The sequence below is a fragment of the Gymnogyps californianus genome, chromosome 4 (assembly GCF_018139145.2).
Source record: "Gymnogyps californianus isolate 813 chromosome 4, ASM1813914v2, whole genome shotgun sequence".
NCBI classification, from domain to species: Eukaryota; Metazoa; Chordata; class Aves; order Accipitriformes; family Cathartidae; genus Gymnogyps; species Gymnogyps californianus.
The window spans coordinates 17366453-17394184 of record NC_059474.1 but is presented as its reverse complement, the minus strand read 5'-3'; the positions used below and the strand labels follow the sequence as shown (position 1 = coordinate 17394184).

The 27732-nt window shown below is 39.8% G+C and overlaps 1 protein-coding gene across 9 annotated transcripts in view; it reads left to right on the top strand.

Annotated features, from left to right (window-relative positions):
• The window catches only part of LDB2 (LIM domain binding 2), a 225745-nt gene that overhangs the window by 180204 nt on the left and 17809 nt on the right, over positions 1–27732 (top strand). The gene's annotated exons all lie outside the window — the stretch shown is intronic.

Genomic DNA, 27732 nt, shown 5'->3' with positions numbered 1-27732 from the left:
CTCAGCTCCAGCCCTTTTTGCAGCAGTCCCTCAAAGTAGTCCTCACTTCACTTGCCTCTGGGAGCCTGAGCTCCCTCCTCAGCCTTGCACTGAATCAAGTGTGTTTTTTATGATTAAATAATGCATTTGTTCCCATTGCTTTTTGACCCTTAAAGTGCATTCAAAGTTTGGAAGTTTATTTTTATTTTTGAAAGCATTCCCTGGTGTGGGCTGACAATGCATACGCTAAAATACGGGTTTGTAGAGTTCATATTTCAAGGTTAAAATTCAGATTTTTCTTATTTCTAGACATGCCATTAGTAGATAAAATGAGGCAAATTGCTCAATGATACACCAAGCTAACTTGGCCAAGAATATCTGATTTTATTCCTTTTAATTGTGTGAGTAATTATTCAAGATGCTTTTTGAAGATAAGAACACTAGAAAATGCAGTTATTTTCGGCCTAATGTAGAGCTGTACCTGGCAGTCTGTATTTTAGCTGCACTTCATTCAGGTCTACAAACCTTGTAATACCTTCCCTATGGATGGAGTCCTACTCCTAGAGTGTTTTGAACTCCAGGGGGGACAGTGTGCAGGACTGAGACGTGTGGTGAGATCTCTCTCACTGTATCCCTACAGCTTATAGACAGCCTGTAGTTGTACTTACTCTCCCAATATGATAAGCCATTGCTGATTGTTGCTTATGTGGTGTTAGCGTAAAAGTTACTGTTCAAATTATAGTCTGAGTTGTGTCAGGCCAGTCTACTGTAGCATGATTGAAAGAAGAATATGGCATAAAACCTCAGAGGAATAATACATTGCATTAGGATTTTTCTGGGTATAAATTCAAGGATAATACGTCTATGTTTTGCGTATTGTATTCTCATGGTTAGTTTAGTCTGTGGTTTGGTACAGAGAACGACTGTTGTGCTTTGGCAACATGTCTGTAGCCACGCTGTCATTGTCTCATGGTGAGGCATCCTAGAGCATGTTCTCCAGAAATCCCCACTGGAGATTCCTCCTCAGTCATGCCAAGTTTTGCATTACACACCTGTGGCAAACTGGGCAGCAAGTGGCTGGCTTAAGTAGGCTATTTCCATGTTTTCTTTCCAAATTGTCCTGTGGCACAAGGTATTGCCCCACTTTTGAGGTCTTTGATCCCCTTAGCATGACCGGGCGCACAGGCAAGCACTTGGGCTGGCCCACACCAGCCGCAGTACTCAGTACCTGTCCTCTGTGAGGCTCGGAGGGCCATGCTGAATTTGCAGCACTATCTCTATCACCGACCCCTTCTGGGTCCTTTGTGGTATATTCTGTAATTGCTGAATGTGACAATGCAAATGAGAAAGGCAGGGTCCCTTTTAGGACGCAGCTGGCATCAGGCACCCATGCTGCTCCCTCCATCAGCATCAAAAAAAAAACAAGAAAGGAAGGGGGGGAGGGAGAAAAAAATCCTCAGAAAAAGAAAACTGGGATCAAGATAAGCACTAGGGAGATGAGCAGTGAAGTGGAAGGGGATGAAAAGATGAAGTCTTACTTTCTTTCTTCTTCCAGACTAGTTTTGTTAGCTTAACAGACAACTTTAGGTCTCTGGGTACAAGGCTTCCTCTGACTCCCGCTGTGGTGATTCCAAAAGGAAATCTTTTTTTCCCCAAGCCAGTCTTTGCATCTCTCTCTTGCAGTGAGGAATTGATCATTCTACTCTTTTTTCCGGATGTTCAGCTCATCATGGGAGCTCGTATTACATGATATATTTCCATTTTGATTTACTTCTTTCCAATTACTTTCTTCTGTTAATTTTAATATGAAAATCTTTTCTGAACTCAGGATTGTAAAATCATGCACTAAAAAAATGTGGTAAATGCACTTAGGTTTAAGGTGTTTTGGTTTGTGGTTGGTTTTTTTCAGTCAGCATTTCATGATATTTTATTCAGTCTTCCCAGTGTTTAGTAATTAGCACTGTTACATGGTTTTGAATAAGGATTTGAAACTAAGCATAAAAATGATTTTCATTTTTTTTCTGCTGCACGCAGCAAAGGTTTGTGATACTCATAAGCTAAAACTTCACTGATGGGCAGAATTAATCATTTTTATTCTCCAATGTGCACACAGCAGCAAGCTGTGCTGCAGTCTCTTTAAAGGCAGAATTTAAACCTGGATTTCAGATGGTTGTGATATAAAGGTATAGTCTGTGTTTTTTACGCTCTAGACATCACAGAATGCTAAATCATTGCTAGTTGGGATAATTGCAGTTGCTGGCATGTAAACCTCCATTCCAGAGTGCCACATGCCTGTAGAGCCACAGCTTTGGATGCGTGCCCTGGTTTGTCTTCATTCACTCTGAGTAAAGCTGTCCAGCATAGAAGAACATTGATTTTGTAAATCATATTTAATCCAAATTTAAAATATATCTTCTTGGAACCTGGAAATGAAATGTTTTGTCCTGTGTCATTTGCCAAATGCTCTTTCTCTCTGTTTTCTCTGGCTCTATATAAAACCATAGGCTTCCTTTCTTTCTAGTTACTAGTTTGTTTTGTTCCAGCATAATTGATTACCTCATCAATGGGGTCAGCATACTTTGCTGTAGCTGCTGACTAGGAGTTGAATAGGCTGTCTCAGAAATAATGAGCAAAACCTTGTAGGTTTTAAATTAATATCAAGCTTTTTAAAATGTAATTTCTCATCAAGTCATCAAGTAGTAGATATTATGAACTATCAGATAATAAGGCCAAGACCTATATCCTAGTCTCAGTCAGTATGAGTCCAGGAACAAACAGGAATCCTGTACAGAGTTTGAAGATGGAGATAACACTCAGAAGAACAGTTTCCACCAAGCTACAATAATTTAGTCCCCACACATTACCTTACTTTTTTTCTATGTAATTTTCTAGTTGCTCAGCTATTTTATTTAGATCTTCAATGCGTAATGGATTTGAATGCACTCTAAAAACGGTAGCTTTATACCAGCAGCACTATTCACAATTTGGAGCACAAATGTTTCTTGCTGCCTTCTATAAAATGATTTATTCTCTCAAAATTTCTGACATTATAAAAAAGCCAGCCCCTACTTTCAATCAGGTAGGACTACCTGGCCTGAGCCTTGAAATATAGTTGTATCATGCCCAGCTGGTTTTCAAATTTGTCTCTGCTTTCTTGCACTGGCTGGGTTGGAGTGATTTCTTAGAGCTCTTCCCCAGATGTAGCTATTGCATCCTCTCCATGCTGTGCTCTGCTCTAGTAGCCAGTTTATTGGTGTTAATGGAGCCGAATCTGCATCTGCCCTTTGCAAAGTGAAAGCGTGGCAGAGCCCTCCCGCTCTGCGTCAGGAGAGGTATCTAGGCAGGGGAATGCACACTCCCATTTCCCCTTACATCCTGTATGGCTATATTAACCAAGGCTTATCTAAGCTACAAATTATCCAATTTGTTTGTTTTCTGTATAAACCAATAATGAAGTGTTACTATTACAACACAGAGGACAATATTTTCTGAATCCCCACTTTCGCTAATTTAGTTCCTCACTAGACACTTTTGGATTTCTTCTGCTAGGAGGATAACATGAGTTATTTAATGGGACACAATTTTCTAAAGGCAATACTTACATTGCAATCAAAAGCCATTTGTATGTATACCCATCGTGTATGCAAAATTTTCTTTCGCACATGCAAAATAGACACGCATGCAACAGCTTCCTTTAATGTGCAGGGAAATTTGCTTTTCTAAATACAGTTTCATGCATGGAAAAGATATGAACTCAAATCATTTGGGAGCTAGTTTGCTCCTAATATGTAACAGTTTGTGGCAGCTATCTGGTCAATATTTTACAGCTGTTTGTGTATCTTCAATGAAGAAGGAGAAAGATTACACGCAAGCGTGTTAAGGATGCAAAGTCAGGTTCTCGGGGAAAAGAAATGCTGTATTTATAGTCACCCATGCAGCATGAATTCATTTCCCTTTGTGAGTTACATTGTGTCATCATCTTCTAACTATCATCGTGCACTGTTTCCCACAGTATCCCTGATGCATGCAGTGCACGGGATGACTAGCCCTCACTCAGTAGCAACTGCTCCAGTGCTACTCATTTCCTTGTAGGCTTTTCTGCAGCGTCATTCTAATATCTCAACAGCAAATGTTAATGGCTGCATAGCACCTACCAGCTGAAGAGGCATTGTCATTCCCCGTGAGCACATGTGACATGGAGGCTCACAGATGAGCACCGGGGCGTGAGGGGTCAGCTAAGGGGAGGTGGCCATTCTGAGAAAGCAAGGGCCTGATTTTGCAGAGCACTTGGAATTTCATCTCACCCCATATACTAGTAACAAAACTATTGCTGTTGAATGCAGTCTGTTGTCTCAGGCTAGCTATATAGTTGAAAAAGGAGCAGGCGGTGTTTCTCGGAACACACTGGTGAAAATGCTTTTTCCTTGACTTAGTACCACAGTAGAGCTTGGGGGCAGGGGCAGTTTGTTAAAGCAGCATTGCGTTACTCTAAGCTCATCCTTTCTTTTCTGCAGTTCCCTGCTTCATGCTTCTGCTACATTTCCATGTCTTCAGTAGATATGAATGAAGTCCTACACACAGCAACTTCATTTACTTTGTGCTGTGCACTGAATGGGGGGTGCTAGGGAAACAGAGTATGTGATCATGTAGCGAGATGCTGTATCCTAATGGATATGAATAAGAAGTTCTATTAAGGGTTGACAAGCACTCAAAGAAGGAGGTTTGGATCATTTAATCATTCTGGAGCTTTTCCTGTGAAAGCTGTCAAAATTTTAAAGAATCCTCGAAACTGGAGATGCTGAAAGCAGACACAACATTTTGTAGACTTTATTCCTATAAATGATGGAATTTTTCAACCTAAACCAATTCGGCTTGGGGCAGCTCTCCCTAGGAGAATGCAGTCAAAATCAGAGGGTTCTCACAGAAGGATTCAGATGACTATAGCTGGCTATCCGTAATCTATCTGTGCCAACTATAATGAGCTAATTCTGCCAAGGTTTTCTGGTAATGTAATTTCTTAGCATTTATTTTAGTAATGATCACAGTGGTTTCTGTTCCTCTCTTTTATGCATCTAATGCTTTGTAGACAGTGTTATATGTTACTTTCAAAATAATAAATGAGAAGAAATGTATTCTTTGCAACAGCTCACACAGTCAAATGTTAGCTTTTCACTTTTTTAATAGAGACACAACATCACAGAATAGTTATGTCAAGAGTTATTCCATCATAAGCAAGAAAGATCAGAGAAAACGATACAGCAAAATTTTAAAAAAGAAGTGGTCAGGATGGAGTGGGTGGGACAAGGGAGCAGAGATGGGAGAGTTGCAGAAGACGGGACAGGTAGAGAATGAAGCACCAACTTAGAAATGTTCTGAAGAGAAGATGGAATTCTGAAGCAATCTCTGGATAGGACATGGGTGGGAAAGATAACATTGATATTGTTAAGAATAATAGTGGTGTGCTTTTTGTCCATTGATCTCTAAGCATTTTATTAAAACAAATTAAGTGTTTCATAGATGGGAAAATTGTGGCACATGAGAAGCAAAAAAAGATGGAGCAAACCCAATAGCATTTAAAAAAATCAGATGGCAATTTTAAACCAGACTTTGGAAAGTACAGTGAGCTGGTGCAGTAGTGACCACTTCTGCTTCTCATGGCTCAGAAACAGATTTTAGTGTCTGTGGATAGCAGGAATTTCAGAAGTCAGTGAAAAATGGGGGAATGGGAACAGAGTGCAAGTGATTAGAGAACAAATTAGGATTTTAGCAGAAATGGCAAATTTTACCGGTATTCTGGAGATGGTAATGGCCAATCTTCAAGGGCACTACCAGGCTCATGAATATCAGTTAAGGAGAAAGATATATTGTGTATGAACACAAGCCAGCTACCATGCCCACTGGACATACAGACCATATGACCTTTAAAATAAAATTAAGGTCTGGACTAATGAGAATGGAAGGATGATAATCAGTGATATGAGTCCTTGAAGCATCCATGAGTAAGAAATCAGAATGAAGTTAGGTTGGAGCAGTTTAAAAATAAAAAAGTCAGAAGGGTAAAAGGGAGAAAAAGAGAGACAAAGACGAAGCACTAGCCATACAAAAACAAGCCACAAGATTTGAACTAATAATGTTATTTCAGAAAAGAAAAAAGATGAAGAAAAAAAGTCCAAGAACACTGCCACAGGCTCTCTTTTTAGAAGACCAAATTAAAGCTTGGACTAGTATGCAGTGCAGTCATAAATAATAATAACTATTAATTAAGTTTAGGAATGAGAGCTGCAGAGGTACGATTTGTATGAAGACCTGAAAACGCCAAAACCAGCTTCTTGTTCAAAGCAATGAAAACAGCAAAAATTTTAATTAGTTGTTTAATATTGAATATCCATGCGTGTTTGGTGCAAATTGTTATGCAGGGAGGGGTGGGTGCTCAGAAGAGGTCAAGAAATAGGCTTTAATGCAAAGCTGGTGGTTCAAATCTTTGTTCTTGGAAGCTGTTATTTTAGAACCTGAAGTATTCATTGTGGAAAGCTTATGGCAGACCTATGGTCTGCTCTTGATTTGGAAAGTGAATCCTATACCCCCCCACCTTGTGTTTTTAATCTTGAGAAAGATTATTTCATGAGTCTGTTTATTGTGATATCACAATCAACTAGGTCATATAATCTTTTTTAATAATTTTCTATATGTAGTTAACTTTACTGGTTAGCCTGCTTGTCCCTTCCCCTTCCTCTGCCACTCTTTCTATAGGTAAAACAGCATTACTGCTTACCCGTCTCTGCTGAAGGGATCTTCTTTGGTGCATCTCAAGATCAAATTTGGCTTTTCCATGTCTACATATGTAGGAGGTTTGCTTTGGGCTCTTGAGTTTCATCCTATTTCTAGGATGTTCCTGAAAAGCCCTCATCTTTCTTGTGTGATGCCATGATCCTTGTCTGTATGGAGGATTCCTCCCCACTTTGTCATTCAGTCTGTCTGTATACTCCCACTTTTTCTTCTGTAATCTTGCCATTTTATTTTCACAACAGAAAGCCTAAAAACCAAAATGTGACTCTAAACAGTAAAATAGAGAGAGCATTTCAAAAGTGAATAATAGTCCTGGGTTTCTGTGGGTTTTAGAGACTGGCACACACAAAGCTAAATTTGTCTTTGTCACCTCCCTTGTAGTGGTGCAAGCACTGTCAGAGCTGGGTCAGGAGATTGATCTGATGAAAAAACTAATCTAGTCTTTTCCACCCAAATGATGACCATCCTTAATAGTTCCCTGAGCGCTACTTGTGCTGGGCAGGGAAGAGAGCAGCAGTATGGATTCATATCAACTGGCATCTGTCTTGAAGTTGGACGTCATCTCCAAGTTTGCCAGCACTGAAAGGAGAAGACAAGAAAGTGCTGGGGAATCCTACAGATCCTAAGCTGTAAATTTCTCTTTCTCACTTCTGGATCTGAGAACATTATAGCAGTTGTGTCTGACCTGTTATGGCCTCACACTGCTATAAATTTATTCACTTCGGTAGAGTGACTACTGACTTTCAGCAGTACAATTTAGAGCAGATTCTTGCTTATACCAGGTTACCGTAATTTACAAAACTTGAATTGAAAACAAAATAAGCAGAAAGAAAAAAGGTTGATTTATTGCACTGGTTCTGAGTGAAAAACAAAATTCTATCTCTATATATGTACATACAGATATAAATGGAACGCACAGTTTTGTAGGTACCCTATGAACCATACTATTTAGTAATTTACTGCTCAATTGCAAATATTCTCCATTTGTACTAACCTATTAGAAACCTTTAGTAAACTTTTTCACTGCTCTATGTACACATACATGAATATCAGTGTCTAGCTGGTGGTCATTAATGTGCAAATCTGCGCATTGCTTTTGATTTGTAAGCATACCTTCTGTTCATGTTAAAGGACATATCAACAGGTGGATCAAATTAATAAACAGGAGCCCATGATTTTGTGTTTACCTTGCCTAAGGTAGACCCATAGGATGTAATGTGGAGCACTCATACAGGCAGTGCTGATGAGCAGAGGTGCTGATGCATACATGAGGCTTGTAAGCAGAGAGGAGGTAGAAGACATTATCAAAACAATAACACAGGTTTCCTTCTGAATTGTGTCATTTCTGGTACTGTGTTCTGCACAGCTAGAAAACTGGGCTATATTGAATATCCTCCCTACCCCACATCACTTCCTTAATCCTGTGCCTCGCTACCTTTTCCAGTCGGTGTTGCTGCGTCACCGTTACTTCATAAGGCAGTTTGTTAATCAAAGATCCAGTTCAACATCGATTAAAGTCAATGGGTATATCTCCTTTGATCCAAATGTCGTCTCATAGTTTTTCATTTATTCAGAGGTCTTTTATACCCATAAAATCCAATTTATTGAAATTAATTTCTCCATTCCCTCGGGCAATTTTAGCCATGAAAATGCCATGCTTCATGAACAACAACAACAAATGGTTATTTTTATTGCTTTTTTTGTTGTTGTTTTGTTTTGGAGTTTTGTGACAACAGAAAATTAACTTGATTTAGCCACAGATTATAGTTCTTAGGTTAGCCCAAAGGAACAAATATCACCTTGGGGATCTGATTTGAAGAAAGGGTTTAGGAGTAGAAAAGAATGAAGGAATACAAAAGACTAGAGCTTTCATAGCAAGACAGAGAATTTTCTCATTTTATTAATCATTCAGGCAAAACTTAGAGCTGATTTAATTAAAGGACTGTGCACCATTTCTACTCAAGATAAGATGATTTTACATAAAGTAAGTATGAGGCACAAGAAAAAAAGCCCACAGCTGTATTCCCTAGCCTAAATTTCGTAGCATCTCATTTATAAAGCAGGATTGCACCCAGCCATGCTGGATCAAAACCTCCAAGGAAAACACAAGCTCTGTCTAAACGAAATGGTGTTGGTGATTAGGCAGAGATCACAGTACTCTCTGGAGCAGACCTTGTCTCACTCTGGTGCTTCACTGCACCAGCTTCATCAGGAGTGTTACCACTCTGTATACCACAATGTAATGTAGATCCCAAGTCTACAAGAAGGCAGAGGTTTCTTTCTAGAGACTTTCCAATCAAAGTAATGAAATATAAAATGGAATAATCTTCTGATAGTGATAGGCAAAGGAAGGAAGTAAAGTTTCAATCTTCTAAACACTACACCAGACCTTTCCACTGATTAGCTTTTGACAAGATGTATTAGAGCTATGGTGTCATTTGAAATATTATAGTCTATTTAATAGCAAGTCTCTGTCTTTTATAACTCTCCCAATATTGTGTTGGTATTCCAGTGTATCCTTGGATGCCTTACTGATTTTCTTTCCCAGTGTGTGAGATGAAATGTTCAGCCATACAAAGGAGAGAATATCATATTTTCTATTGCTAAGTGCCCTTGAACAATGTAATTTTTAAAATGGATTAATTTTATGAAAATAATTGCAATAAGAAACAGAACATGAAATACAGCTTGCTCATTATGATAGCTAACAGTGTAAGGAGAATGAAAAATGATTCAGGACAAAATGTATATTCTTGGAGTCTTTCAATATTATCCCCAAAATCGTATTCGTGACACTTTTTGTTTCTTTTGTGCACTTTTGTTTTCTTTCTTCTTGGTGGCTAATTGTATGTTGAAGACCATCTGGTCTCTATTTCTCAGCTTCTTCAAATTCTTTCTAGTTTAGTATAAGGATAGGTTGGTTCCTATAGTCTTATTTTAATATTTAGATTCCTTCTGTGGGCCACTTTGCTACCTAAAGTAAGCTTCCTGTTGCTATAATAAATGGTAAGGAAAAATTCTGCTTTCAATTACACAAGTATACGAACTGGAATAACATCTCAGACAGTGATGGCCTTTCTCCAGAGTGACGTAAGTGGCGCAAAGCTTCTCCTGTGGTATTTATATATTTCATTAACTTTAGAAATACAAGGTACGAACACTATCATATTAATCAGTGAACTTCACAGCAGCAAAGGACATGTGGACACTGTCATATTCTGACTTCCAAGGCTTGCTCCCAAGCCTCGGCCAATCAGCCCAGTTCTGCTGAGACCACAGGGAGCGGCCATGCACTGCTCGAGACTCTTCTGAGTACGAACCCAGTTTGGAGGGAAAAGGCTGTCTCCCTTCTAGACCTAAAAAAAAGGACCACAGAAGCTTCAAGAGCTTTCTTTTTCACTGAATACTGCAGCAGGGATTAGAAATACATGAAGCAAGAGGAAAAGCAGCAGAAACAAAATCTACTCACATAAGCCAAAGCACTGTAGCCCCCCAGGGGGCTTGAGAAGGATGCTGTCTATGAAGATGCTCTCACTTCTCTGCTTACACTGTCCTCCCATGTTTCTTGCACGAAATTCTGCTAAAGACCATTTCCCTGAAGCGGATGGAAAACCAGAGAAATCATAGGAAGGGTCAAAATATAAAACAAAATACTTTTTTAACACTGATTGGTTTGGAGTGATATTTTAGGCTTTTTTTCTCTCCATTTCCTTTAAGTGAAATTAAAGAGGAAAGCAGCCTTTTTTGACACCTGCTATGAAGGCAGTTATTGGTCCTTGATAATGCCTTTGTTTAAATGGAAGTTGTGGCTGCTTAGTACTTCTCAAGATGGATGTATCATACCAGCTTTTACCCCTAATTTATGTTCTCATACAAACCTAAAGGGAGCTTACATTTTTAACTTCCAGTGTTTGATTTCATTGTTCAAAGTTTTGTTCTTTTATAGTTTCTTTCTGGACAAGAATTAGATTAGAAAGAACTTCAGAGGATATCAACTGCAAGAGGGTTGTTGATTTCAGTGGAATTATACTGAGTTATAAAAAAATCAGGCCAAAACAGGAAAAAAACTTAGAGGAAAAGCACATGCATTTAATATTCTTCGAGCTTGCTTTGACAAAGCTTTTAAAAGGTGAGCTGCTTAAATTTTTCTCACACTCATTTCTTTTAGGCACATAAACATATGCTTTCCCAAACAATTAATACAGTTCATCTTTTCTCAGCTTCCTACTAGTAAGGCTGGAATCAAGTTCTTGAGACAGTGTCTGAGGCTAGTTATGGATACAGTCCAAAAAGCTATTCATCTATATGTGTAATCATGGAAGGTGATGTATATAAGGGTGAAAACAACCATTTGTCATCGCAATCTAGCTTAAAGATGATCTGTGCCTTGGGAATAAGGCAATATGGGCAGTTTTTCTTCTCATTAGCTCCTTTATTTGTATCTGCAGGGGCTGTCAGAAACATGCATTTAATAATACTCAACTCTCTGTGTTTTAATAAATAAGGCTGTATGAATCTATAGAATAGCATAGAAATTGTGATTGTGCAGAAAACGCCTTTGGTGATGAACAATTCAACCTGCTGCTTGGGAGCGCTCAAAAAAATTAAACAAAACCCAGAAGGGATTAATCTATGATGACTTTTTGGTTTTTGCTTATCACATAGATATTTTTATATGAATATAAAATTCTGTGTTTTCCCCAGTTTTAGTTGAAAAAAACCTCCTATATTAGTTGGCCATTTTAGGCAGTGTGTTACTGAGGCAGTGGGAAAGTCCAGGGAGTGCATCTGTGGTTGGTTATCAGTATTAAACACCTTGAATGAATTGCGTAGCATCAGGAAAATCAGATGACTTCAGCCATCCAAAAAGTGCAAGAAAATGCATTGCCTGCAGGCTCTTGTGGCTATTATAAAATAGAAATAATTATGAAGAGGGGAAAAAAGTTCATCCACATACATTTACTAAAGTATATGTCCATGACATCATTGAAAATGTGCCTGGAAGTTCTGGCATAGTAAAGCCATTTCCTGTAATGAATTTTGTTATGCCTTCTCATATTTTCTGTGGACTCCAAAAATCTAGATCTACCTGGACTCCCATCATCATAGTATCTGATCTTTTTGCAATTTTTAATTTTTGATTCTAGCAATATTGTTATAAAAGCCATTATACCCATTGCACAGATGAGGAGCTTTAGGATGCTCAGAAGGACATAAAGCCACAGTCAGACTTAGGGGCTTTACTGCAGCCTTAAGCTAGAGGCTTATCTTTGACTGGAGTTCATTGCTTGGGACAGCACAGGCATCTGTGCCATGCCGGTTTCAGCCAGCCATTCTTTTGTTTATTTTTACAGCACAGCATTGGAGGTGGTAAGCGTTGCCTGGCTTTATCTGGTATTCCAGAAACCTTGCCCAGAAATCTTGACGTATGGGTCAATGTCCTCCTTAACCTGAAGGAGCTGAAAGCCTCACATGCTGATGCACGGCTAAAAAAATAGTGTGTGCTGTGAGCAACCTGTTGAAGCTGGGCCATGGTGCAGCCAGAAGGGCATGGCTCCCTGGGTCAGAAAGGAAAGTACAAAAAGGAGCCAGATTGTCTCAGCTGATAGGGAGCGTGGACTTCTGTGCTCCAGTCTTTGCTCTCAGGATTCATTTTTTTTATTGAAGAGCCACCTGAACAGCAGGTTGGAGTAAAGGTGCCAGTGGTTGCTCTTCTATGTACTCAACTTGTACTTCTATGTTCTTAAGCCATCCAGGTCTGTCAGACTTAGATCTCATTTGTCTGTTTAAGACCCTTAGGTTATGTCCATCCTTGTATATTAAACAGCATCTAGCAATGTTGTTAGGTCCTGAATGCAATGTCTATACTCTTTTAGAGGTGTCCCGGGCCTGCTTTGCAGACTCTCAAATAATTCCTGGGTACAGTTCAGGAGTTGGTGTGATACAGAGTCCATTGCTGGAAGGCAGTTTGTATGTGGTCTCCTGCCTTGGTGCATGAGAACACTTACCGTTATGAAGGTGAGCCATTCCCTGCCAGTTGGCCTCACTGCCAGGGAACAGCGCTGGCACATTTAGTTTACTAGGGTTGCTATGGCTTCAGGGGGCTTAAGCACACTATTTTGTGAATTCTGAATTGTTTGAGTATGTGCCAGGCTCACCTCAGCCAAGGTAGGTGAATCACAGGTGCCTCAGCAGGACTTTTATGGCTCATACTCTTGGAGTTGAATGCTTAAATGTAGGTACTTTTGGATCCTTTTTTTTCTGATGTTGCATTTAGTGGTACGACCATGGTCACAGACCAAGAATGAGCTTGAAGACCAGCTCTCCTAATTTTTTGCCTGATATCATTACCACCGTTTCATTCATTTTTTTCTATATTAACAGAAACACATGCTTGTGTGTACCTATTCTTTCCGTCACAGGAAAATGCTACTATTGTTCTCCTGTGTACTGGGATCACAGTTGGTAATAACAATTTGCTCTGTCAGCAGCAGGAGAAATGGCAGTCTCTTTTTACTCCCCTGCCGTATACACTTCTAGTAGTGACAGAAATACCTTTACTTGCCTCTCTGGAAGAGGCCAGCTGCCTAGGCTGGAGGCAGGCATGTAATGGCCAAGCATTGGTGCCCAACTGGTACATAGCACAACATGTTCCGGGATGTGAGGACAGCTCCTGAATGCCATGGAGAACCTATAACACTTGGAAGTGTGTATCTGGGTCCACAAAATGGGGCTGAAATCTGGAAAAAAAAAAAGCCAGCTCCTTCTTGAATACCTCTGGTCCTTGTCTGCCTGTCTGAGTAAAGTAAGAATTTACTCTTTGATTTCTTTTGTTAGTGCTGCAAAGTCATGCAGCTTGCAAAGATTAGAGGGGTTCCTCCTTTCTGAGTTGCACTTTACAACAGAGTTGTTAAGCGCTGAGTGCAGTGTTTTATTGTGGTGATATATGAGACAGAAGGAACACAGCTTGACTTTCAAACTCCAAGCAAGAGTTTGCAGTGCTAGCAATTAGGAAAAAGATATTTGTACATGTAAACTGCAAGTCTATCTGGAAATCACTGTGAGATAATAATCTTTGGACCTTATGACCTAATTTTACCAAGACACAAATGAAGTATAACAGCAGTTTAAGGACCTTGTTGTGCGAAACTTTGCACAAATCTAGTCATAGATCAGCTGGTCTGTTTTTAAAAGGAGGGAAGGAAGACTATTTATTTCCCCCCAAAGGAACTGCTACAAAGCTATTTTCCTTATCAGAAGAACACCTTTTTCCTGAATGTTATCTCTTTGACATTTGTTCTGTATAACCTAATGAGGGCAGGTGGAACACCATGGGAATGAGTTATTGTTGATTTGATACAATTTTAACTTTTGTTTCAAGCCTGCACATGGAGTTGGTATTTTGAGCCTGCATTTTGCTTATTGGTGACCTTGGGCTATTTTATAGTCAACAGAAGGAAAAAAAATAGTGCTTCTTTTTAGTGCTAGTCTGTTAGGTGGCTCAAAGTCTTATCTAGAGACCATGACAGAGTTTCTATATATTTTTTCTTCTGTGAGCAGCAGAGAGTGTTGCTTGATCTCCCCACATAAAAAGGTAGGGAGCATTTGTGATTTAGATTCTTCCCTGAATGTTTGATTTAGATCTCTTACACATCTCATAACAAATACACAGTGGTCTTCCTGGCTAAGGGCCCTGCTGTGCCGGCAGGGTGAAGCAGCACACTGTGGCCCTGCCTGCTGCCCCCATTACTCAATGGAGCTGAGAGCCCGCTGGGTGCTACCCGCCCTGGCAGCCAGACACAAGCTGACCTTTCTGCATGAGAGAAGGTTCCAGGAATCCCCCCCCAAATGATCTTTTGAAATGGTCATGCCCAGAAGGTGGGCTTTCCTCTGCCAGACGTAAGGGGCTGTGCAAACCTGTTACTCCACTGGTGTCAGCGGTATTGGCATAGGGGTTTGATCCTCCTCAGAGTGGATGCAGTGTTGTGCACACAGTAAAACCCAGTGATTGGGAGAGGAGCTTGTGCATCCTCAGCTATGCCCATGCTTCTCCCGTGGCCAGCCTGTTTTAATTTGCCTTCTTGGCACTAAACAAATAAGTATGGGGGAGACCTGAGGGTTAAAAATGATCACCATGGAAAGTAAAGATTTAACCTTAATCCAGGTGCAGCTTCTTCCCATCCTGGCATGAACCCAGAGGTGTGTTAAACTCTAGATCAGACAGAATACGAGGTTATGGAATATCAAGGCTCAGGGAATACTTTGACACAGTCTCTTGAATCTTAAATGGGTGAATATCCATGGTCTGTTTACGTGTCCCTAATACTTTACATGGTGCTATACTACCAAACCCTGGAAGAAGGTGAATTCCCAGTGCTGCTACTCTGCCAGGATCAGGGGGCAGCTTCTATCACAATAAGAATAAAAACTGCTTTAGCTCAGCCTGCCAGATAAATGACCATTCTTTAGAATTCCATCAGGAAAATGTTTCTTCTAAAAACCACTTTCTCCTCTTCACCATACTTGGCTACTGGGAAAACTAGAAGAGTCATACACAGATAAAAAGAAATTTAAATGCAACATAGAACTAAATGTAGTTTTATCTGTTGTCATCTATCCTGGCTTCTGGCCAAAGAGATTTGGTCCCCAGCTGTTATGTCATCTTACTTATGCAGCCCAGCCATAGTGGAGTAAGGGTGATCCCCAAGAGCTCTTCTGAGTCTGGACCTGAAAGCCACAAGCCTCCACAGTGCCATCAGTCTCTGCTCCAGAATGACCCTTTCTGGGGAGCAGAGATAATCGGCAGTAATTAGAGCTAAAGTAAGATAGCTTTCCTTAAACAAGCCAGCAAGGATCTGGTTCAGAACACAGTCCTAAAAATGCCTATGTCTATCACCAAGCAGGAAACCTTCTCCAATTGCTTTCAGAAATCCATACACGGATTGGCTGTCTGTACCAGTTTCTTAAGCAGCATTTGTCCCACATGACCAGTTTCAGCCACACATTTCTGCCCACATGCTGCCTATTCCCTTGGTTATTTTTTGGACAGATCTGTTCCCCCAGCTGGTTTTCTGTACAGCCACACAAATAGCTGTGCTCGCACAGCAGTGGGGACAGCACGGTGCTGCTTAAGCTGGCATTGCCACCTAAGAAACAGCAGCCTTAGTGTAGTGTCCTTTGGATCCTGTCCCTTCCTAAAGCTTCCACATGATTTCTTCTGGCCTTGCTTTCTGGGAGAGGGGGAGAAGGGAGAGAAGTCAATTAGTACTAACGTCTCTGAAACAAGATTTTTCCTAAGTAGCAGCTTATTTAACATTTGATGGGTCATTCAATCACAGGTTATACAGTTGGATACAAATACTTGCAGTCTTCTTGCTTCTCAACAAGAGAAGAGTTTAACTCATTTCTCCGCTTAGCCACAGATTACTGAAGGGTTGGGGAAACTGGGGCATACCTAGTGAATATAAAAATATTGCCAGCATTTTTCATGTTCTCCACACCATTAATGTTCACTTTGTGGTGTACATACCATATTGCTTCCCAGAACACCGAGACTAGGATTCTTTTGCAGTCTGCAAAACTAGTTAAAAGCTTAAAAACAAGGGGTCTGAAAGAGCATATTCCTGCTAAAGCTTTGCTGGTCAGTGCAGACTAATTTATCCTCATGTCTTGATCAATTGACTCATGCCATCGTGATCTCATACTTTTCCCATTCAGTCGCAGAATATTTTTAATGATTGGAAATCTCTGGCTCTGGCTGTGCTTTATGCCTTGTGTCATCTCTTAGACTTCAGGAAATTTCTTAACAAGAGTTTCCACCTTTCAGTGGAGCTAACTAAAGGGCTCTCCAAGCTGTATGATTCTTCATCATCAGCTCCCAGAATGAACTCACTCGGGAAGAACAAGATAAATCAAACAACATAGGCAAGGACATAATGCAGACAATTCACAATAATAAAGTAGCTGCATTAGTCTCAAAACAGCAATTCAAAGGAGCATAGGATTAAGCAAATACTGTATATGCCAGTTCATTTGCACCATCTGCTGAACCAAGTATCAGAAGGGGGAAGGATAGTAGACACATGGGACTGTGTGTTGAAATACATTTGGAAAAAGAAAATTGTTTCAGAAAGCTATGAAAACAAAAATTTGGGTGCTTACAAGTCTGCAGCCAGGAGAGGGAAGGAAGAATGATGTCATTTCATAGCCCTCGGAGATTTGATTTTTTCATTTACCGTTTTTAGGAGTGGGGAAGGTTGTGGAGCTTAATATTATCTACTCTGGAGTCTCGTTCAGACTCAGATAGGAATTGCTATTTAACTATAGGAAACACAAGTGTGGAAATTATTATGCAGAGAATAAGAAGCACAGGTTTTTCAAACATGCTTGGATGCTGTGAGTGAGTACATGCAAAGTTTGGGCTTGGACACAGTCACCAGGATACGGCCACAGACTTGACTGGGTTTTAGATGGTTTAGACAATGCAGCTGTTTACTAAGAATGTGTTGTGTTGATCAGAGCGGGTGATAAGCATTTGGATCCTTTCAGCTGATCTTTGGATCAATAATGTTACTGAGGATGCTTTCCTGTAAAATATGATCAAAAGCTGAGAAACTCGGTTGTTCAGATACTATTGTGAAATATGTGTATTAGTCAAAAGATGATATTGGATTTATGCATTGCCAAACATAGGAACAGTAATATAGGGAAAAAAGATCCCAGTATTCCAGTAGCCTGGGAAGTGCTGGTGCATCTCTCTGAAGTGTCATATGGCGTATTAGCATATACCAACCCATTTCAACTGCTGAAAATATGTGTTTATTTCTCTTCATCAAGACTGCTTAGATATTGGAAGTTACAGTTTTTCCCTTGTAATATAAATTGCTATAAGAAACATAATTGAATTGTTAATTAATTAATTGATAATAATTACACTTAACAATCTGTGCCACAAAAGATAATGGCTGCGGAAGTCAAAAGGCATTTGCACAGAAGTTTAACTTGGTGATAAACAGCTTCCTGTGTGAGATGACACACAAGAGCTGCAAATACTGTCCCGTCTTTAAAGACTTGAAAAATTCTGATTTAGCTGCAGGAAAAAAAAAAAAGAGGAAAAGAATTTTCTGTGTCCTTTCTTTTGGTGTTGAATAGGGCAATATTCTGGAACATGATTGTAAAAATTAGAAGGGTCCCTTAAAAATGCAGTAAAAAGTAGTAATTGTTTAGATAGTTTAATTTTCAGTTCTTATAGTATCAGAACACCTCAAAATTACTCATAAAAGCATCGTTGATTCATAGATAGGTGGTGTTAAAGGACATAAGGCATCAGCAGAGAATCCAGTCAGACTTTGTGTATATCATAGGTTGTTATATTTTACTGAATTACTGCCAAACTGAGCCCAGTGGCTTCCATTTCACTGACACATAACTGGTGTTTGGCAAGAGCAGAAAGTATCCTCACAGTACCCATTTCGAATTATGGAATTATTAGTTTCCTTATTGTATAGATGGGACATAGAGTAGTTCAGGGAACCTTTGGAAGGTCTTTCTGGATGTTGCATGCTTTACCAAGAGGCTATTTTCTTGGGGGAAAAAATAAAGAAAACACCACAGGAATCTTAAGGTCTTAGTAACTCCTTCCCCATAAAACTAACTTCTCCTGACACTAGTGGTGATAATGAGAATTTGACGATTGTTCTGTGACTTGTGTGATATTTTCAGTCCTGGCTGGAACACATTAAAAAGCTGTTTTGAAGATAGAGGATGCATTACTGTGATCACACTAGCAGAGAAGTTCAAAATCTGTCCTTGCTCTCTAAAAGCACTGAACTGCCTGAAGAAAATTGATGTGTTAGCATAGGCAAAATTACCCAAGTTGTGTGCCAGAAGTAAAATTCACATTGCCTTGCTCATGTAAGAAGATGTAAATTGTAAATATTTTTTATAAATAAAGTATAAAAAGCCAAATCATAATTGTTGTTGTGGTCAGAGTTTCCAGAGACAGACACCGTGTCTTGTGAGCTTCTGGGGACATTGTGGCCACTCTGGAAATAACAGCTGCACTGTCCCCAGCAGCACCAGGACCGCTGCGTACTGTCTGTATGCATCAGTAATGTACGGACGGTGCTATCTGCAAGTGATCACAGATTTCGGCTTCCCGATCCAGAAATGTACATCTGTCCAATTAGTCCAGTTCCTCTTCACCATAGAAAACAAATAGGACATCCCAGTCAGCAGACCTGTAGCTGTCATTAGGTAGACGATGTTCTTGGCGTAAGTCTCTCTGGCTGCATTTCTGCTAGTAAACCAAACAGCGCTACAGCACTGCGTTGAGAGATGGCATATAAATGTCCACCCAGGTGAGCTGTTGGCACATTTTCTCAGACAATTTATCCCATGCCACCTCAGTCTCTTCCAGACCGTGTCTTGGTACTGTTCTCAGAGCAGCCTGGGCGAGGGATGGTTTCCAGTAAGAAGTGCGGTTGGGGCCACCCTCCGCTGGCGGCAGGAAGAGTTTAGCTGTGTGCACACAAGCGCTGCTCTGTCACACACCCTGAAGGCTGGAGAATGGGCCTCACCCATTTTATTTGGGAGCATAAATGTACCCATAAGTCTGTGGTTCCATACCCATTAGTAATGGATCCTTGTGCGCTGGATCACCAGGCCATATAAACTTAGCCTGGATCAGACGGGAGCAAAGTTGCATTTCTGTTGTATTAACAGAGCATCCATTGTGGAATTTAGACTGATGTTTGTTCTTTGTGCTGGGCAATAACTGATCTGATGCTGGAATGGAACTGGCAGATGATTCCTTGTATGGCATGAAGCGTGCTGATACAAAAGTAATCTGTCAAATATTTTTGAAAAAATTTGAACCGGTCAAATTAATTTCTACAAGCACAGCTCTCTGCATCACTGGTACCCAGGAGCTTTAACACCAGGGTTGCTGTGCTGCTGAAGCACAACCTCAGTTGCACAGTTAACAGCATCGAGAGCAGTGCTGCAGTGCAGTTGGTAGCACTGATACACGCACAGAAGACCTTTTTCAATATTGCTATTATTGAGAACTTCAAATGAGTGGATGCATTTGAAAGACCTCCCAGAAAATACATTTCCTTTTCAGCTGGCAGTTCAGTTATTCATCTAAGTAGTCTGTGGATTAAGTAATTTGACAACTATTGAAAGGTTTCTTTTTGTGAAACAATTGTGTGTTATTGCTCTCTCTGTTTTCCATTTCACCTGTACAACTAATCCAGAAATTCAACACAGACATATCAAGACACACACCGAGACCAGATAGCAGCCACACCAAGTAGCGTGTGATGATGCTGGTGCATCTCAGGAACTACCGCAGGACGGGCTTGTAAAAGACTGGGGAGGGAAAAAACAGAAGCAGGGAAATGGTTAAGAAGATTGTTTTTTCCTATTTGCTTTTTAGCTCACTTCTTTACATACATGGGGAAAGAGGGAGCATGGATCTTGGTCATTTCACGTCGCAAAAGATTAGTGTAGGGGAGGTCAAGTTGAGGTACAGCATCATGTGTTATAAGGCAGTTGAATGATCTGGTATCTAATTTATTACGATACCAGGCAGATTGGGCAATCTGATTTTTCTAAGTGCGTAGCGACTGTCGGTTTGGTTTGGTACTTCTCCTTCTTTCTGTCTAATGCTATGCTGCAGTGGCGGGGGGTGGAAAGAGGCTGGACTGTCCCTGACTGGCCACAGCTGCCATGTCATGGCACTTTTCCCCCTCAGGGGGGACGTTAGATGTGTTTCCCTGGGGAGTACCTCCACAGCACCGACAGACCACTGAGCACTTGTGTGAGCGGGTGGTGTGAGGCAGTGCCATCGCCATGCACGATGTCCCCACAGCGCTGCGAGATGCAGTTGTTCTGGGAAGCGGGGGCCGTGCGTGCCGGTGTGTTATACCTCCACCTGACCGTCAGATCCACCCACCTTAAATCCCATCTCTGTTTTTTGTATAGATCCTGACAGAACAGCTCGAGTACACTGTGTACAGTCAGAGGAAAAGTATTGATTTTGCTGTACCTGAATAGAATTCTTAACAGAAAAACAAACCTAATGTTGGTGTTTTGTCTTTTTTCTCTTTTGACTTTTGTGCGTGGGTTTCTGTACTCACCATATAGTATTTGATCCATGTGAAGCAGAGAGTTAGAGCTTGACTTTTAAGATGAGCATGACCCAGGCTCTGATCTGTGCAGGCACAATTTCAGAACCAGTAAATAATTTTGCCCTTGTTTTATTACCTGTATTTAATTGAAGTGCAAAGTGATAACTTTCTTCCTACCTACAAATCAGAGAATCAGATGGGCAGTTATTACATTTTTCTGGGGCAATTATCAGGAACTGTACCTTACTACATCAGCATTACCAAAAAGATTCAAAATATAGCTTATCCGCAATCCACTGGGCCAAGGGACAACTAGCCTGATCCAAAGTGTATCCTTATTTATTTTGAGGATGTTGCTGTGAATTAAGTTTATTAAAACATTATTTTAATAATAAGTATAGTATACATTAGTTGTGTTACTAATTATATTGTTATGAAAACAGTTTAAACATTATTAATGCACATACTATCAATACTTAAAAGCATGGTTGCCTGATGGTGATAATACAGCTTCACTAGTGGATGATCTATGACTGCAAGCATTAAATACTCTCTACTTTAAAGTCATTAATCCCTACTTTCTTCAAATACGTTTAATTAAAAAGTTCCATTTTCCAGTAATTGCTGTTTTTATATAACCACGAAATGGAATTTTATTGAGGCACAAGGTCTTTTATATAAACATCCGTCTGTCCACAGTATAACAGTGCTGGGACAAGTTTTGTGGATTGGGCGAGAAGTGGAGAGATTACAGAAGACTCTTGTGTCCCTGTAAGAACTATGAACTTTTGTCCTCTGTGTAATGGCTCTGGAGGATTTTTGCTTTCATAATTTTGGTACCAAACAAGGGAATTGCAGAGTCAATAGGAGAGAAAATCATGAAACAATGGGTTTAGTGTCTAGTGGAATTGCTTTATTAGTTTATAAAGAAAAGCTCCTTCCTTATTCCTTTTTGCCTATGTCAAGCTCTGCATTGCAAAGTGTCATCTGCTTCTTATATTGGTCCTTTCTATTTGAACACAGAATTAAGCAAACCTCAACTGCATATATAAAAATACATATACATATTTCTATATCTATGCTTCAGGCTGAGACATATCACTAATAAAATAGAAAATATGTTGGTATTAATAAGGTTGGCATTCAAAAAGTATGAAATAAATGCATGGAAGTTTGTCAGCTTATTAATCATTCCATTATAAGTGGTGTTTTTACTTTCATTGCTCTAACATCTAACCACAGTTCATTGGCTAAAGGCCAAGCTAGCTTTTGCATTGGCACATTACCATGCGGTGTAGTTCTGTACTTCTCTTCCATTTATTAATGCTGCAGACTTCCTTCAATTCAGGCTAAAAATAGAACTGGTTATGTGAAAAACACTGCATTTGTGCTTGAGCTGCAGTACAGAAACAAGAGAATTTTATATCACAGGGGAAGAGATTCATGACACAGAAGAGCTAGCTGCTTATAGTCTGGAAAAAGCTTTCTTTTTGCATGGTTGTAAATAAGATTAGAGTTGCTATGTACATGTTAGTCTGAAGGCTGAATCATAGTTGTGGTATTGCCTCGGTATGTATGAATCTTCATGTGTATCTATTGTATGAGGGAAAGCTGATTTCTTGTACAAGGAAACCTGAAAAGAGTGCAATGTACAAAAGTGAATTTGTAAAATCAAAAGGGGAAGGTGATGTTTTGTTTTTCAGTATAAACAGCGTCTTCATCTGTGGCACATATTTTGAAGTATCCTCAAAACATTATACACTAAACTAAAACTTCAACCACACCACTAAATTTTTAGACTTGTATTTTGGCCAGGCATAGCCTCTCCTATTGTTCTGCTTTCAGTATCTTTAAGGCAGCATTTGCTGTCTCCAGACCACTTCACCATGAAAACATTCCTAAACTTATTCCAAGTTGTAATACAGCTGCACACTAAAAATTGTCAGCATTCAAATGCAGTCCCTACACTCTTGATGTTTTTTATAATGCTGTGATTTGTTTTGGATCAGCAGGAGTTTGAACAAGACAAACAACATACCGGATTCCATCTGAACCTAAGGGAGCTGCCAGGGACACAGGTGAAGAGTGATAGTGGATGCATTTCATAGTCAAAATGAAAAGCGGCAAAACTGATAAGGTCTCATTGTTGCACAAATAGAAAAAGCTAACAGTTTGCATATCAGAAATATCAGGTGTTAGGATTTGACTCAGAACCGCTGAGTAGTAGCTTGTTTGCCTTTGGAGAAATAGAGAGGAAGGAAATGTCAGGCAGCAACATCACACGTGATAGTGATGGGAGATGGCAAACAGGGAAATAGACCTTTCCGATGCTGTTTCCTAAAGATACTGTTTGGACTAGCTGTGATGGTCAATTATTAAGGAATTCTGATTATTAAATATCTGCACTTGGCAAAGAATAAGAGAGGAATGAACCTCTTTTGAAGTGCACAACAGTCTCCGAAGTCACCCTTGTTTTGTTCTTAACTTGGTACTGTGTAAGAAATAAAATTGGTGATTGTGTTAGGAGCAGAGGCAATAATAATGAAATGAGAATAAATTGTAAGCTGTATGATTTTTGAACTATCTAGAGAAAATGAAATTAAGAAAGCTTTCAAATGTCATGTGCTTTGCACCAGGCCACCAAAACACAGTGAGGTAAAACAACAGCTATTGGGCTTCTGTGTTGATTCATAGCCTATAATTGGATGTAAAAAAGGAGAGGTTAGTTCACAGGACAAGGCTCAAGTAAAAAATATTTGGTCCAAAGTGCTTAGTTCCTCCTCTTAATTACTACAGACCAGCTTCAACCCGCACATAATGGCAGAACTCCGTCCAAATCCAGTATAGGCTGAAATCAATGAATCTCTTCGATTTACATTAAAATTTAATTTTGTCCTGACAAGCTCTCTGAAATTGATACTCAGCGCAATACCAAGTGCAGTATAAAGGATCATATCGTGCAGTCAACATGATGCACTTTGCAATATAATTTAACGCTAATGTTAAATTAAATTACAAAGATAAATTTTATGGTCTCTCGAAATCATTTAAGAGCTTAATTCTGATCTGAGATGTGTAAGACACAAATCTTGCCTATTGATCATTGAATACACAGATAGTTGTGAGAGAAGAATCACACAATATGATGGGCTGTACAAGACTTTTCGTTATGATACAGGCTTGTGATTTAATGTATTGATCCTTTTCTGCAGTTAGGATCTCTGCTCAAGGAGAAGGCTCAAGCAGGTTGACTTCATTGCAGAAAACACCAAACAATCTATATACTTTGGATGAGGCCAGATTGCACCAGAAAGTCTATAAGGAAGAGTTAGATGGTGAATTATTCAGATTCTGGGTTTTCACGGCCTTCAGAACTAAGGCCTTCAGAACTAAGCCCATCAGGAGGAAGATGAGAGTTCTCCTGCAAGTCCTTTTGTTTTCATTAGCTGAAAATACATACAGCAACTGGATGCAGTTTGCCTCTGCCATTGGGATTCCAGGAATGTCTGCTTGTGTTATTGAGACCAACTGCCCTTAGTTTGCCTGATTTGTCATCAGGGAAAAAGGAAAGGAACCAGATAACCTTCACTGTTCACTTTGGTGTAAGGAAGTAGGAAGAGGCATGAGCCCAGCTGGTGCAAACAATATTAAAAGCTCATAAGACTTGTGTGATGCTGTTGAAGGAAGGGTTTTTCAAAACATAGAATCATAGGATGGTTTGGGTTGGAAGGGACCTTAAAGATCATCTAGTTCCAAGCCCCCTGCCATGGGCAGGGACATCTTCCACTAGACCAGGTTGCTCAAAGCCCCATCCAGCCTCTCTGGACAACCTGTTCCAGTGTCTCACACCCTCACAGTAAAGAACTTCTTCCTTACACCTAATCTAAACATGCCCCCATTGTACAGAGGGTGAATAGGAAAAAGAGCATTTACTGAAAGGACATTCTTTTAATGGCTGGGTAATGAGAGGAAGAGTGAATAATTTAAAGTTGCAAAGTTCTTGCAAAGAGTCCAAAAAATATAAATCTATTAAAAAACAGTATTAAAACTTCAAAGAGAGAAGCAAAAATACAAACAATAGAACTCCTTTCTAAACCCATAAACTATAGATCTAAATAGAAAGATTAAGCAAAATCACAAGGAAAGTAAAAAGAGCTACTTTTTCAAAAAGTCTAAGGGGAGAGGATTATCAAATAGTTACACCAATGGCTGGGAGGCCTAAAACTTTTTTTAATGCTTAAGAGTATTGTGAAACAGAATTCATACCAGCACATGCTGTAATGATGAGCGTACTGCCAAATTGATAACTAAATAAGGCAGATGTCAAACTCGTCTCCACAAATGCAACTCCAGCATGAGTGCTTCCCCTCAGATGGGGAAAGGAGAGCACGTCTGTCCAGTTCAGCATTCATTACATGGCATCTTGAAGGTCTTTCACACCATTCATTACATATAAACTGAAGATGTCACTAAGACTGCTCATGTCCAGCGTAAGAAATGCTTGTTTTGGTACCATATGAATGCTAAGGAGGCCCTCAAACAAGGCTCTCCTCAGGGGAGAGTGTGCTCAGCTGTCTGCAAAGCATTTCAGCAGCAGTTTTGCAAGAACAAGGAGGTTTACAGCAATGCTTTTCTGGTTACAGAAGTGTTGAACTCAGAGTCCTTTTGCTAGTATGGGCACACAGCAGGGAGTGAGGAACCTGAAGTCCCGGGTGGGATGCAGGGAAGCAGGGAGAAGCTTTTTGAATTGTAAAGGAGGTTGGGTTCCTTGCTGGCCAGGCACGCGGTTTTGATACTGTCACTGATGCCACCACACGAAAGGGCAGAATTAATGGCCGTGAGAGCTAGCAAAGTTTCCGTAATCACCTGCATTGCTCCGGAGCGCATAGAGGAGAGGGCACTGGTGGAAGCTGTTAGCTAGCTGATATGTTAAAAAAAAAAAAAAAAAAAAAAAAAAGAGGGAAGGAGAGAGAGAAAGAAATTAAATTGGGGTCCAACACTCTATCAAGAATTAGCTGCAGCGCTGGTGATAGCTGTGCTGTGTTAAGAACTGTTTCTGTTTCCTACTCACTCATAGTATTTGCCTGGAAAAACACATTTTTTTTAAGCTTAGCCTTACCTGAAATGAATGCTGTTTCTTTCCATTCTCACTGTTGCTGGGAATTGAAATGGCTGCAGATACAGAGCAGTGTAAAAACATGATGAGCTATGTAGCTTGGGAGCAATTGAGCAGCTGAATACTGCATTATTGAGAAATCATTTGCTACCTCTGGGTGTTAGTGAGAAACTGGAGAGTCCTAGACTGGCATTCAGGGCAGAGCATAGGATGAATAAACATTACGGAGTGCTGAGTATTTACTAGTGAATCCAGCATGGAGCTTCAGTAGTTGCATGTCATCCCACTGCATCTTGCAGGGCTGGCAACACACAGGAAAGAAGTAGTGAATTCCAGGAGCCTTGTGGCAGAATTGATCTTATATTGTTTCCTAAATAACCAAATTATCAATGAAATTAATGACAGTTTGCTTAATGTGCGGCAGGCAATCTGCATAGCAAAACAGCCATATTTTCAAGTGACAACACATGAGAACCATTTAAATATATATCACTAGTACTCAAGGGACTTGTAGATAGCTACATGAAATTGTTGTTTTCATGTGCATACCTTACTGTTGCCAAATTACTCCTGGCTTAGTATTTTCCCTCTTATCTAGTTGAGATAGGAATCTCTTCAGAACGAGGGGCTCAGTAGTTTGTATAATATCCATGTATATCTCTGGCATTGTATAAATAATAAACAATAAGCTGTAGATGCTAATGATCATTAATATTGCAAGTGGTAAGCTGGAAATTCTAATTCCTAGCTTCTTAGGTGATTGCAAGTATAAATATTTCTTGACTCAGCATGGTGAGTAGTCACAAAACGTGGAACCTTCTCCAGTGCAGAGTGATGGCTATTAAGTATATCCCAGACCCAGTAAATCTCAGGTTATGGAATTTGTCCCAGAATCTGCTCTTGCTATGGTATTGTGCTGCAGAACGAGTTTCTCCATTTTTTGAAGCAAACACAAAATATCCACTCTGTATAGTTTTGGAGACGTACTTAAAATATGAGCCAAGTTCAAGCTGATGCAGCGCTGTCTTGCTGAGCCCTGAACTAGTCTAAAACAATTTCTTTGAGAGGTGCGATCACATTCATCTCAATGAGATTTTAAGTTAAAGCCTAAAGAAGGACATTTCAGTGACAGTTTTTAAACCTTTTCATTACTATCTGTTTAAAGCAAATGTATTTAATTTAGGAGTAAATACAGTAAATGTGTCTATACCATATTTCCAAGCAGTTTCCCATCTCCTTCTGGATACCAAAAACTCATATTGTTCCCTACCTATGTAGCAAAACCAAGGACTTCAATCTGCTTATACACTGCCAATTTAAAAATCTTTGGCACAGAAGGAATTGGAAATACAGAGAGAACAGTAGTCACGGTAAACAAGTCAGGGATTACTCTATGGTATTGGACTACTTAAGCTATTGGGGTTAAGAGCTGCCTTTTCATTCTATCCCAAAGATCATCTAAGGTTTCACTAAAATAAATGAGCCTGTGCAGACTGGATTTTGAATAGTCAGGTTAAAATAACTACTTTTATAGTTTAAATCGAAGTGGTTACTGAATTTGCTGCTTGCTACATTAAGTACTGCAAAATTTCAAAATTGATCATTTATTTATTCCGTGTATATCATTACATGTGATGTACAATGAACATTTCTTATTAGTGTCCACATCTCAGCAGGAGTGTACAGTGGCTCTTCAAAAAGTGAAAGCAGTTAGCAGAC